This window comes from Grammomys surdaster, unplaced genomic scaffold (assembly GCF_004785775.1).
Source record: "Grammomys surdaster isolate TR1022 unplaced genomic scaffold, NIH_TR_1.0 126313, whole genome shotgun sequence".
Lineage (NCBI taxonomy): Eukaryota > Metazoa > Chordata > Mammalia > Rodentia > Muridae > Grammomys > Grammomys surdaster.
This window is the reverse complement of record NW_021621113.1, coordinates 11,666,845-11,680,146: the sequence shown is the minus strand read 5'-3', so window position 1 is coordinate 11,680,146 and position 13,302 is coordinate 11,666,845. Positions and strand designations below refer to the sequence as shown.

At 47.8% G+C, this 13,302-nt stretch overlaps 1 protein-coding gene across 1 annotated transcript in view; it reads left to right on the top strand.

Moving 5' to 3' along the window:
- Positions 1-5,830: 5,830 nt before the first annotated feature.
- The window catches only part of Pla2g5 (phospholipase A2 group V), a 20,707-nt gene continuing 13,235 nt past the window's right edge, over positions 5,831-13,302 (top strand). The window contains exon 1 of the mRNA XM_028760005.1: positions 5,831-5,937. The gene's annotated coding sequence lies outside the window, so the exon portion shown is untranslated. The remainder of the gene's footprint in view (positions 5,938-13,302) is intronic.

The following is a 13,302-nucleotide window of genomic DNA, read 5'->3' as shown; positions in this document are numbered from 1 at the left end:
CTCCCTCCCTCCCTCCGAGTTTCAGCCACATAACTGCTCCTGTCAGTGTATGCCTGAAAATAAGCTTCCTTATTCTTTCTTTTTGTATTCTTCTCTTTATATTGCAATCCAGCTGCCGTTTCCCCTCCCTCCATTCTCCCCAGTTCCTCCCTCTCCTCCCAAATCTCCTCCCCATCCCCCCCAAAAAGAACAAAAAGAGCAGGCCTCCCAAGGGAATTCACCTCACATGACCTAACAAGTTACAATAAGACTGGGCACAAACCCTCCTAGCAAGGCTGGATGAAGCTACCCAGTAGTAGGAAATGGGCTCCAAAGGCTGGCAAAAGAGTCAGAGGCATCCCCCCACCCCACTGTTAGGAGTTCGGAGAGAATACTAAGTTGTTCAACCATAGGGTGTGTGCAGAGGACCTAGCTTAAATCCGTACAGGGTCTGTGGTTGTTGCTTTAGTCTTTGTGAGCCTCTGTGAGCCTTGCTCAGTTGATTTCATGGACCATGTTCCTGTGTTGCGCTTGACCTCCCTCTGGCTCTTAGGCTCTTAGAATCCTTCATCCCCTTCTTCTGAGGGGGTTCCCCTGGCTCTGCCTAGTGTTTAGCTGTGTCCACCGCCTTCTTAAGCTTCTATCTCTTCTCAATAAGACACAGGCCGGGGACCAGGCCTTTATCATTATGGGTTGGGACAGTTACAATCCCAAATTATGTCAGCTAACTAGCCTCTTCCACTGTCAATAGAATTTTCTAGAATGCTTGGTCTTTTCAAGAGTGTTAAGAACTTCCACATTGTCAGTCTCACAACTTAATATACTGTGAAGTCCTTCTGGCCCTGACAGAAGGTCTCTGTTGGCTTGAAGTTCTGGCTTTTGTTTTCTATTTTGGTGATGACTGCCTCTGGAATTTGATGGAGCTTGCACTGAGAGCTCTTGTCAGGCTAGACCTGGAGTTTCCTTGGTTGGTTTCTTTCCCCTGAATGATCTGTGCATTGACGAAAGTAGGGTATTAACACTTCCACTACTATTGTATCTGGATTCATTATATATGCTAGCGTAACACAGTTTGGTACATATATATTACAGAGTTTGTTTTTCTGTTGCTGGGATGAAACACTGGCCAAAAGTAACTTGAGAAGGAAAGGATTTATTTGATTTACAAGTTGCAATCCTTTATTGAGGGAAGCCCAAGCTCAAAGCAGGAACCTAGAGACAGGAACTGAAGTGGAGACCATGAAGGAATGCTGCTAACTTGTTTGCTCACCATGGCTTGCTCAGCCTGCTTCCTTATACAAATCAGGACCACTTGCACAGGGATGACACCCCCACAGTGGGCTACGGGGCCTCCCACATTAAGCATTCATCATGAAAATGCTCCCACAGGCTTTCTCACAGGCCAGTCTGATGGAGGCAATTCCACAGCTGAGATTCCCTCTTCCCAGTTATGTCATGGACCAGAGCAAGGCTTTGTTATTTCCCTCTGAGACTTACCTCCTAGGGCAGGGGAGGCTTTGCCGGTTTTCTCATGGGTCTGAGGACTTTGTTCATTAAGGGCTTCCTCTACTCCTTACAGAGCTTGCAGCCAAGCCCCGATGACCTGAGTTCAATCCCTAGGATGGTGAAAGGAGACAACCGACTCCAGGTTGTTCTTTGACCTCCACACATGTGCCATGGTACCCAATACACACACACAAACACATGCACACACACACACACACACACACACACACACAAACCACTGAATAAAATAAATAAATAAATAAATTTAAAAGTCAAAAGAGAATTATCTAAGGGTGGAGATGATTCCTTAGGCTCAAGTCCCTATGACTAAAGAGGGAAACCAGCTGAGTCATCCGCATGCTCCTTTCTCTGACTCTTGGTCTTCTGAGGTTTCATGAGGCAGCATCAGGTCTCCATGGCACAGAGCTGCCTCCCCACTTTCCTTGCCATAATGGACTATATGCTCTCACACCAGGAACCAAAATAAAGCCTTCACCCCCTTATGTTGCTTTCCTTGGTATTTGGTCACAGCACTGAGAACCATAATTGCTACAGTTACTGCCAAAATTGCTACAGTTAGTGCTGCTGGGAGTATAATAGCCTTGGCTGGAGCTCTGGTTAGTTTGTGTCACTTTGACTGGAACTAGATTCACCTGCTAAGAGAGAATGTCAACTGAAGTAATTGCCATCCTCAGATTGGCCCTGCGCATATCTGTGGGATATTTTCTTGATTAATGATTGGTATGGGAGGCTGGGATATGGGAGATTGATCATGATGCCCTGAACAGGTGGGCTCGGGTAATAGAAGAAAGTGAGCCGACTGAGTCATGAGAATAAACCATTCTGCAGCATTCTTCCATGGCCTCTGCTTCAGTTCCTGCCTCTGGGTTCCTGCCTTGAGTTCCTGCCTTCATTTCCCTCCATAACAGACTATAAACTGTGAGATAAAATAAACCCTTTCCTCCCCAAGCTGCTTTTTTGGTCATGGTGTTCATATCACAGCGACAGAAACCAATTAGGTCTCCTGAGAGAAATATCGGAAGGCTATCATTGCTTGATTCTGAACCATTTCCCACAGGCTCATGTATTTGAATGCTTGGTCTCCAGACAGTGACGCAGGGTGTGTGGAGTCTTTGGGACTTAGCAGCCTAGTTAAAAGTAGTCACTGAGGGTGGCCTTGAAACTGCTGCAAATTTCTGGTTATTGTCTGAGCTTTTTGCTTCTTAATTTATGGAGACCCAGGAAGCCTCTGAGAAGCATTCTGGCCACCAAGAAGCTACTCCACCATGCCTCTCTTCATGATGGGCTAAACTTCCTCCCTTAAGTTGGTTCTGTCAGATACTTTATTAGTGTTAAGAACTAGCCAGGTTGAAAACACACAAGTCCCCGACCTTGGCCTATGTGACAGTCTTACTAAAAATAGGTTAGCGTCATTCGTGTGAGGAAACAGACAAATCCACATTGATGGGTTTCTGACGGACAAATGCGCTGGCTTCAAACATCAGTATCCTGTATAGAACCAAGGAGGAGCTCCAGGCTATGGGGGGTAACAAGTCACACAAACTGAATGAATGCCCCGTGTGTGGATTCTCTGGGGGAAAAGCAAAGATAGAATGGTATTAAGGGGATTACCGCCTTTACAATAGGGAGCTTTCGATTGTTAGACAGTTAATGGACACCAGACAACAATGCCTTGTTAGTGTTAAATTTGTCTTTTTAAAAAGCTTTGTGTTGATTCTTTGTGGATTTCCCATCATGCATCCCAATCCCATTCATCTCCCGCCCCTTTGTGTCTACCCTTCATCCTCGCAATCTGACCCCCAAAAGAAAATAAAAATATAAATAAATAAAACCAAAAGAAAAATAAACAAACAAAAAACCATCTTGTTGTGGAAACTGCAGTTTGTTCCATAGTATACTCTTTTGTCCACACATCTTTCTTTTTTATTATTATTAAATTTATTGTATTTTTATTATTTTTTTATTTTTATATTTATATTATTTTTATCATTATTTGTATTATTATTATTATTATTATTATTATTATTAAATTTATTGTATGTATACGAGTACACTGTAGCTGTCTTCAGACACACTAGAAGGGGGTATCAGATCCCATTACAGATGGTTGTGAGCCACTATGTGGTTGCTGGGAATTGAACTCAGGACCTCTGGAAGAGCAGTCAGTACTCTTAACCACTGAAGCATCTCTTCAGCCCTTGTCCACACATCTTTACCTGTAAACATTTATTGCAATGAGCCACTGGTCTGGTTCGAGGCCTCTGGCTTCTGCTGCCCCATCAATACTCGATCCTCACTGGGACTCCTCTCAGATAGTCTGTTGTCGCCCTGTGTCGTGGAGATCCTGCAGCTTTGGTTCTGTAGGACCAGCCTCTTCACACACTCCAGCAGTTCATCGATGGTGTAGATGTTAGGGCAGGCCAACTCAGAGCCCTGGATGTGGACCTGGGTGGTAGCTGAGTTGGTCGGACCACCAGCTCTCCCGTACCTACACCATCAATGTAAGCTCTCCAGAACTGCCCCCAGATAACTCACCCAATTCCACAGCCAGCAAAGAGCTGGGCTAGCCCTTCTCCTCTCATAACCTTGGCTGGTTCACCTTTGCCCACAACATCAGGGCCAGTTCTACTGTGCTACCCAAGCAAGGTGCAGGGTCTGCTCTCCAGAGTGCTGCAGCCAGTGAGGGGCAGGACCAGCCCTACACAACCCTTGGACATCAACATGGTCCCAGGCGACAGCCCAGATCAGGGACATCCACTTGTCCTTTGGTAGTAATATGAGCCACGGACATTGACACAGATTCCTATTGCTACATGGTCATGGACCCAGACCTGGCCCTCAGTGGCAGCACAAGCTGGGACCTCACCATGGCCTCAGGGGGTGGAGCTGGCCGCTCACACCAGTCTGTTCCTCTCTGCCTTCGCATCTCCAGTTCCACCTTTCTTCATAGAATTCAAACTGTTCTGCCTCTCCCCCCTCTCTCTTTCTCTCTTTCTCTCTCCCATCTCTCCACCACATTCTTACCCATTACAGTGGCTCCCACTGTGGCTGGGCCATGCGGTGGGCAGGCCTCTGGGTATCTTCTCTAGTGTTAAATTTCTTCATGGTCAGGGTTAGAGAGATGGCTCAGTGGTTAAGAGCACTGGATGCTCTTCCTGAAGGACCCGGGGTTCAATTCTCAGCATCCCCATGGGAGCCCAAATGTCTGTAGTTCCAATTCCCCATTTCCAGGGGATCGAACACCCTCACATACCCATATAAGCAGGCAGAACACCAATGTATATAAAATAAGAAAAAATAAGTAAGTTATAAGTTTGCTTGTTTGTGTAAAACACTATCTTCTCATTAGGGGAGAAACTGGGAATGATTTAAGGGTAAGTTTCTTCAGTTTTCCCTCAAATCAGAGAGAGAGAGAGAGAGAGAGACAGAGACACAGAGAACATCAAAGTATTAAGAATTAAGGATTTATGGATAAATCTCATAACTCTCAGCAGATTGCAAATTTTTCAAAATGAAATTTTAGGAGACCCGCGACTACTTGCTCACCGAGTATTTCTGCTTGTTCATTCTTTCCTTCCTTCTTCCTCCTTCCCCCGGGGCCCCCCCCCCCCCCTTCCTTTGTTGCAGTTCTAGCTGGGCAAGGGTTGTCTATCTGTCCCTCTGTTGCTCTAAGCTTATCTGCCAGCCCATTGGGTGGTGTCTTTGGTGATGCACTTGCTCGTGCCGAGTGTCCAAGATTGAACTCCGGGTTCCCCTAGGGTCCAAAGCTTGTGACTCTGACCCCCCAGCCAAAGACTCACTGAAGCTTTCCCTTGTAATTCAGAAAAGAACCTCACAGCGATCAAACCCATGCTTCTCGGCCCCTGCTCCCAGGCTCCAACCTAGCACCCCGAGACTCTTCATCTCTCCAGTGGCTTCAGCTGCACCCACTTCTCCTCCACCATCCTGGGCTACCCCAGCCACAGGCTCTGTGTCCATGCTCCTGGCTGGAACAACACTGAGGCACCTGGGTCCTCAAATAGTCAAGACATTTAACCTCTCAGATCATTTAGAAGGTTCCAATGCGGGTCCCACGGGGGTTAGTCAGGGCCAAGGGATTAGCGAAGGCTTCTGTAGTGGATAAGGCTGTGACCTGGATAGCTTGCTGCTCTTCTACTGCCCTCCCCACTGGAATGTGCTGGGTGTCTGCCCGGGGACCTGTTGCAGTGCTGTGCCAGCCTCTGCTTTTGCTGGACTTTCTGCCACCGTGAAGGCTGCTGGGGGCTGAGCAGGATGCTTAGTGGAGAGCGTTCATTGCGTCCTCCTGTGTTGTAGCTTATAGACCCTGATGCTTGCGCTGCCAACCATAAATGTGAGGATCCAGACTCTGTCTACTGAGGCAGCTCCTAGGGACGGGCCCTGGGAACAGGGGCTGAGACCAAGCTAAAAAAGGTCAGTGACTGGGAGTGAGGATCCTGAAACAGAGAGGGGCAATGGGCTGGAGAGAGAGAAGCGGGGCAGGTGGAGTCTGGACAACCCAGGAGGGGTTTGGGGAGCAGTGGACACAGCTGTGCCAGAGGAATCTTCTAGTGCTTCAGGATCCCCTATAAGCCTTTTGTCAGACCAGGGGTAGGGTAGTTCCTAGCGTAATCATGTCTAAAGTAAGGGTACTTGTATGGGTCATTCCTCAAATGAACTCTGCCAGGGAAGGGTTAAAAATGGGGTGGATTATGACTCCTATTTACAGCCATCAGAAGGCTTGTCCCAACTTTCTCATGTTTGTGTACATGTTTGTGTGTGTATATATACACACATGTACAGGCACACATGTGCATGTATGTGTATGCATGTGGAGGTCAGAGGTTTGCTTTTCCAACTCCAATTTTTTGAGGCCAGGGACTCTCATTGAACCTGGAGCTCACTGATTGAATACACAGCCATCTAGAAAGTTCCTGCCTCCCCAGTGCTGGGGTGGCAGGTACACACCTTGTGTAACCACCCGTTCTGCCCCACGTTTGGAGGCCACTATGTCCCTGCCCAAGCTGCTGCTCCAGTCTGCGGGCCAAGGTCTAGCAAGAGAGAGAGTGGGGATAGAGGGTGAGAGACGCAAAGAATGGAGACAAGACAGAGTCTGGTCAAGTCCCCTTTATTGAAAGGAAATCCTGGGTATATATAAACATAAGCAGGGGAACACAGCTGAAGACACTTTACCACGTGCACCTTGCAGCTGGGGGCACTAAACAGCACAACAAGATATGTGAGAAAAGCAAGAGGTTTATCAGAGTGTGCTCAGCTGTTGCGGGCTGTTGAAAACAAGTCTCTTGTCAGGGTATATGGCCCGAGATGGCTGCAAAGATGATAGCCGCTTTCTGCTAGGAGTCGGCTCCCAACACCCTGTGCCTGAGATTTTGTTTTATTTACATGGGTTCTGGGGAGCAAGCGTAGATCTGTACACTTGGCATGCTTGTATAGATGGATAAGCCATCTCTTCAGCCCCTGGATATATTTCTTTTTAAAATCAAAACCACAAGAAAACATCCCCCTTTTTGGGAAAGGGAAAAAAAAATCCTCCTTTGGGCAAAGAGTTTATTCATGTCTAATTAACCCCGCCCTCCCTAACTCCTGTGTGCCAGCCATCTGGGGCACAACCCAAACAATCCAGGGAAGGGTGCCCTGCCATTGCCAGCCCATATAAGGAATTCTTTCTCCTCCTTCCAGCATCCTTCAGGTGTCTCCCTCCATTCCCTGAACAGCCCTCTCTGGAAGGTCTTTGGCCTCCAAGGTTCAACTCAGAGCCTAAGTGCTGTGTGACCCCGAGGAGCCAGTTCTGATCTGCAAGGGGCAACAGTGCAGGGAGAAGTGAGCCGCCTCGGGTAGCAGCTTGCCACAGGCCCTCCCTGTGGTGGTGATTTGAGTCAGGCAACACTCCAGACCAGAAGTGGTTCAGGATGCCCCACCCGCTCAAGGGCAGGCTGTATTTATAGCCAGAGGAAAGGAAGTGGTGTGGAAAGCCAGGGAGGGGCAGCCTGATTGGCTACAACTCATCGTGTTGTGAGCATCTGGTTGGAACAGGGGGGCGCTTGTGATGGCCCAAGTACTGGATATTAAAACCAAACCAAACCAGCCAAACAAACAAACAAACAAAACCTCCAAACCTTCAGCCCAGATACCCACATAAGCAATGTCTTTTGACTTCTTGCATTGAGAATATCTTTTAATTTTTCCACTACCATTTATTCATTGTACAGAATGTTGGATTTCATAATAACACATTTATTTATTGCCTTATTTATTTTTGTGGGAATGTGGAGACTTTCCCAAGCTACAGTGTGTGTGTGTGTGTGTGTGTGTGTGTGTGTGTGTGTGTGTGTAGATCTGAGGACAATGTGTGGGAGTCAGTACTCTCCTTCCACCATGTGAGTGTTGGGGATTGAACTCAGGGCATCGGATTTGATGGCAAGTACCTTCACCCACTGAGCCCTTTCGCCATCTCTCACGATGACATTCTTATAGATGTCACATATTCTGTGTGTATTCACCTCCCAGTAGCTGTTCTTGTCTCCCTTCCTCTCCTGGTTCTTTATTTGGTCTCACATAGTCCCCTTCCTGTTTCATCGATAGTTATAGCTAAATGCTGATTGATAGATAGAAGGATAAATAGATTCCATATACAAGAGAAAATGTCATATTTATCTTTGTGTCCCTGTCATTTTCATTTAACATGATAATTTCCAGCTCTGTCAACTTTCCTGCAGATGATACAATGTCCTTCTTTATGGCCGAATCTCGACATTGCGCCTATCTTCTGTTCTTCTATTGGTGGGCCTCTAGCTGGGCCCCATAACTAGTTGGGTAGGCTGCTATTCTTTGTGGAAATAAGTAGCTGTTAAAGGATGTTGTACCCAGAAAGATACACCCCCAAGTCTTTTCTTTCTCCTAGCATAAGGCTTCTTGGGGACTTTCAATTTTGTGGAACCCATTGCTTCAGCAGTCTGATAGCCAAAAGGAAGGAAGGGTAGGAATGCCTACACGTCCTCCGAGGCGGGGTACAATGGTGAAGCCTGTGATTAGGTGTGGCCTTGATGACTTGCCATGAACCCCAGGGAGGGAGGACTAGGCATGCATATCTGTAAGACAGGCTGCCAGACCCGCACTGGCCTTCAAACCAAGTGGATCCAGTGTTCCCTCCAGATTCCAAGATTTTATCCCGTTCAGCAAAGAAGACAGAAACGCCTTTGTCCTCTGATACTCATGCTCTGGAGGGTTCTCAAGCAATGCCACGGCCAAGGAGGCACACAGTGTTTGAAAGAAAGAAAAAGCATGACGACCTTAGGTAGGTAGTCAGAGAAGGCAGCCTGGAAGAGGTAACATTTAAGGTAAGACCTGGAGGTTAATGAATTAAGATCAGCTGGACTGCTGAGTGTTCTAGAGGACAGTGTGTGAAGAAATCTGAGTGGAAAGTGCTGGATGGTTCGAGAACAAACCAGATGCTGGTGGAACAGCAGACCTGGCGACCCTGCTGCCTAGCCTGGCTCCCACTTCAAGGATGCTGTCTTGTCATATGTCGTGTCACTGAGCAGGAGTCTGGCCTGAAGAAAATTTAGGGGAGTGGCTTCCGGGTGCCGAGGGAAGGAAGCATTTTCTTCTTCAAATAAAAAACAAAAGGAAACCTTGAGGCTAGAGAGATGGCTCAGGGGTTAAGAGCATTGGCTCTTAGGCTCTTGAGGACCTGGGTTTGGTCCCCAGCACCCACAGTGTGGCTCCCAACTATCTGTCACTCCAGTTCCAGGAAACCAGACACCTTTTTAACGGCCTTAATGAGTGCTATGTATGTTACGAGTGCAGCCAAAGTAATAGTGCTTTTAAAATAAAATAATAATAAAAACATTCGCATGCCAGGTGTGATGGCACAAGCTAGTGCTCCCAACACTCTGGAGACTCAAGTAGGAGGATTGCTGTGAGTTCAGAGCCACCCTGAGCCACAGTGAGTGGGCCAACCTGGGCTACAAAAGCAAAAACCAAAAAATCAGAACAATAACACACCCAAAGGACAACAAACAAACAAAAACCAAAATAATAAAATGTTTTTTGTTTTAAAATCATCCCTCTGCCCTCCCCTTATATTTTGATCAAGACATTGTCTCCTGTAGCCCAGGCTGGACTTCAAATTGGGGTCTGTTGGCTAATCAGCTTAAACTCCAGCTCCTCCTGTCTCCACCCCCAAGTGCTGGGATCACAGGCATACAGGACCACATCTCTTTGATGTGGTGCCTGGGGATAGGGCTTCAGGTTGCTAGACAACTGCCCTGCCCACTGAGCCACACCCAGGGCCTTCATTTTAGTTTTACAGAAAATGGAGTTATTGGAATGGTTAATTTGACAGAGCACCGGGAACACTGTGTTTTCTAACCCTTAAAGAAAAACTTCCTTTGCCTGAAAGGGGAAGTAGGATGTGTCCCACCAGCTCTGTCCCTACATTCCTTTTCCTGGTATTGCTTTTCCTGACAAAAGGCAGATAGAAAATGCCCTATAGGGACAAGAAATTCTCCCATGACAGCTTATCTCAGGATGTCTTGACCTAAGCCAAACTCCAACTCCTCAGAGCTGAGGGTCTGGGGTTGGTTCGTCTGTCTGGGCCTTACACTGTTCTCTGGGATCTCTTGACTCCCTTAGCCTGTCAGAGATTTGGAGACAATGGCTCCTCGATCCATCCTCACAGAGCCACTTCCTCTAACCTGTGTCCTGTGACTCAGAAGCTCCCTGCTCTTCCAGGAGCCTGTTCAGACCAAGGTTGGGTCCTGATTCCTTCTTGCCCTCCAGGCATGGTCTGTGGTCTGCGGTCTGCTAGAGTTCCTGAGGGGAGCTTCTCCTACCACAGTGGGCAAGGTGCCCTCTGTGGGTGATGTCATGGAAACTGGAGGTAATGCCACAACTGTGAAGACTGAGTTGTTGTCTCTCTCCCGTTGTGCATTTCAACCCCAGAAGAGTCAGGGTCTCTTCCTCCTGACTTGGGTTGCCTGGACATTGATAAAAGTCTTCAGAAAGGAAAGACACCAGACTGAACGCCTTTGCCTGTTTTCTGGTTGCCCCGGCTGCATATCAGGTCAGCCCTTTCCAAATCTCTTCCAGAATCCCAACTCACTATTTAAAGAGGTTCCTTTCTGTAATATGTAAGTGAAAGAAAAAAAAAACCCAATATTTATTGACACCTTCCATGTGCCTAAACACCTGCTTACGTCAACTCAGAACAGGGAAATCACTTCCCCCGTAACCCTGATGCGGAGACATGGAAACAGTTCGAGTAACTTATCTGAAGTTGTGTGTCTTCTCAGCTTTATGTTCAGGGACCTTGTGGTGGTAACAGGGGACAGTCCCCCATGGGAAAGGCTGGTGGCAGAAGCCAGAAGGTGTTGAAGGAGAGTTTTCTTCCTTTTCAGTTAGTTACTAAACACCTGGCCTACCACGGCTATTTTTGGTTCCCCGAAGGTGCCTGTGAGTCTGGCATAGGCTGTTCATTCTGCCTTCAATTTGATTGCCCTCTGCCTCCACTCCTGCCCTTAGAAACAGGGTTTCATGTATTCCAGGCTAGCCTGGCATTTGATACGCAGCCGTGTATGGTCTCAAATTTTAGATCTTCCTGGTTCCATCCCAGGTGCTGGGAATACAATCACGTCACCACGCCTGGTTTATGCAATGTTGGGGATTGAACCTGGGGATTCGAGCATGCTAGGCAAGCTTTGCTGACTCATCAACTCATCCTGTAGGCTTTAGGACAGGTGTCTCCTCTTCTCCCTGGGGTGGGCACCCCTTACTATACTCACATGGTTCTGACTGAGCAGCTACTGGATGCGAACTCAGAGCTCAGCACTTGAACCGTAAGACGGTCTGAGAGACCATCTCTGCTCTTCACATTTCAAGATCTTCACTGATTGCTTCCACACCAAATCAACGAGCCACTGTGAGTCAGGTTGGGCTCGATACAATAAGGCTCGGTGAGGCTTGCCATAAAGAAAACAGGGGCCAACACAGAATGCCAGATGTCTTAAGAGAGGTTGGAAATTTAGAGTTTTGTTTAAGATTTTGACACTGGTCTTTTGGCAGCTGACTCCATACTTTCTGTTTGTGTGTGTGCACCCTTGTGTGTTTGTGTGTGGATGGGTACATGAGGACTTGCGTATAGAGAACAGAGGACCACTTTGGCTGTTGTCCTGAAGCTTCATCCATCCTTTCTCTCTTGAGACAGGCTCTCCCACTAGTCTGGAAGTAGGATAGACTGGCTGACCAGCAAGCCCTGGGGACCTCCTGTCTCTGCCTCCCTAGTGCTTGGATGATAAGGACATGCCACCATGTCCATTTTTTTAAAATGTGGGTTCCGGGTTTCATACTCACATCCTCATGACTGCATTGCCAGTGATACTGACTGAGCTTTCTCCCCATCTTAGTCACAGGTTTGAAAAAACACCATGTGGGCTAAGCCAGGCCTCTTGTAGGAGAACACACGTTGCATTTGCTCTCTAGAGCTTGCTGGGTCTAAAAGGAGCAGGCTGGATGCCTGGCCATTCCTGCTCCAAGAACCCAAGCTTTCCCTAGGCTGAAAGCAGAAAAGGCAAGGGTCCTGGGCCAGCCACTCAGCAACTCTGGGATCACGAGCTCATGCTGCAAAGAGGGACTTGGCTTTGCAGTCCCTATTTGCCTGTGAGGAAAGCACTGGTATCTGGGGGACAGGTCAGACTGATGGCTCTGAAGCCTTTCCCAAGTTGTGTGACCTCCACAGGCTCTCCAACACCTGCCCCTCAGTTTTCATTTCCTTACTTAGAGAGTCGAATCATCAGGTATCCCAGTACTCTGAGAGGTTTAAGAAGACTGTGGATGCTCATGTAGACTTGGCCCTAGTGGGTGCTCAGCAAATCCTGTGGACCTAGTGGGTGCTCAGAGAATCCTGAACTCCCTCATTCCTTCCTGAATTGCCATCTGTAGGAGTCCCTCTGATAGGAAGCTCCAAATAAGACATTTGTGTGAGGTGACATCCAGCATGTTCTGGAGACCGACCAACACCCTGCAGAAGGAGGGGTCCTGGGAGACGTCCTGCAGGAGGAGGGCTCCAAGCAGAACTTTTACCAGAGTTCTTTGGATGAACTGTTCTAGATGCCTCCCAGGGGCCATAAAACCATAGTCTAAGGCTAGCATTATTGTGAAAGCTTGGGTTCTTGGAGCAAGAGTGGCCAGGCATCCTTTCTTTGGCCTAGGCACCAGCCTGTTTCTCTTACACCCAGAGAGCAAATAAGTTCTGAGATGTTTAACTCATCACATGGGGATTTCCTGAGGCCCTTTTTGAAGTGAGAAGCTGTTCTTGGAACTGAGATTAGACACGATGACACAGGAATTCTGCCTTCATGCGCCCAACCTATCTCAGCAGGCTTTCTTTGCCACAGCTGGAGACAGCTGCAGCTCTGCTATGGTTGGCCTGCGAATCCTACCATCCCCACCCCTCCACACCACTGCTAGGGTGAGGACAGGCCAATTCGAATCGGGGTGTGTGACTGGAAGCTTGGTTCCCAGGCTGCTACTGTGTCTTTTCATTCCTACGTTCTGTCCTGTTGTCCTTAAGTCTGTCTTGCTGAGTCAAGACTCCTAACAAACTCTGCCCAGCTCCCACACACACCTAGACACCTGCTCAGAACTAAGAACAAATATCTGCACGCTGATTGGCTTACCCAGGGATGGCTGGAGATGAATACTCCTGAGGGCAAGTCAGGGTGTGTGTGTGTGTATGTGTGCTGTGTGTGTGTAAGAGTGTGTGTATGTGTGTGTGTGTGT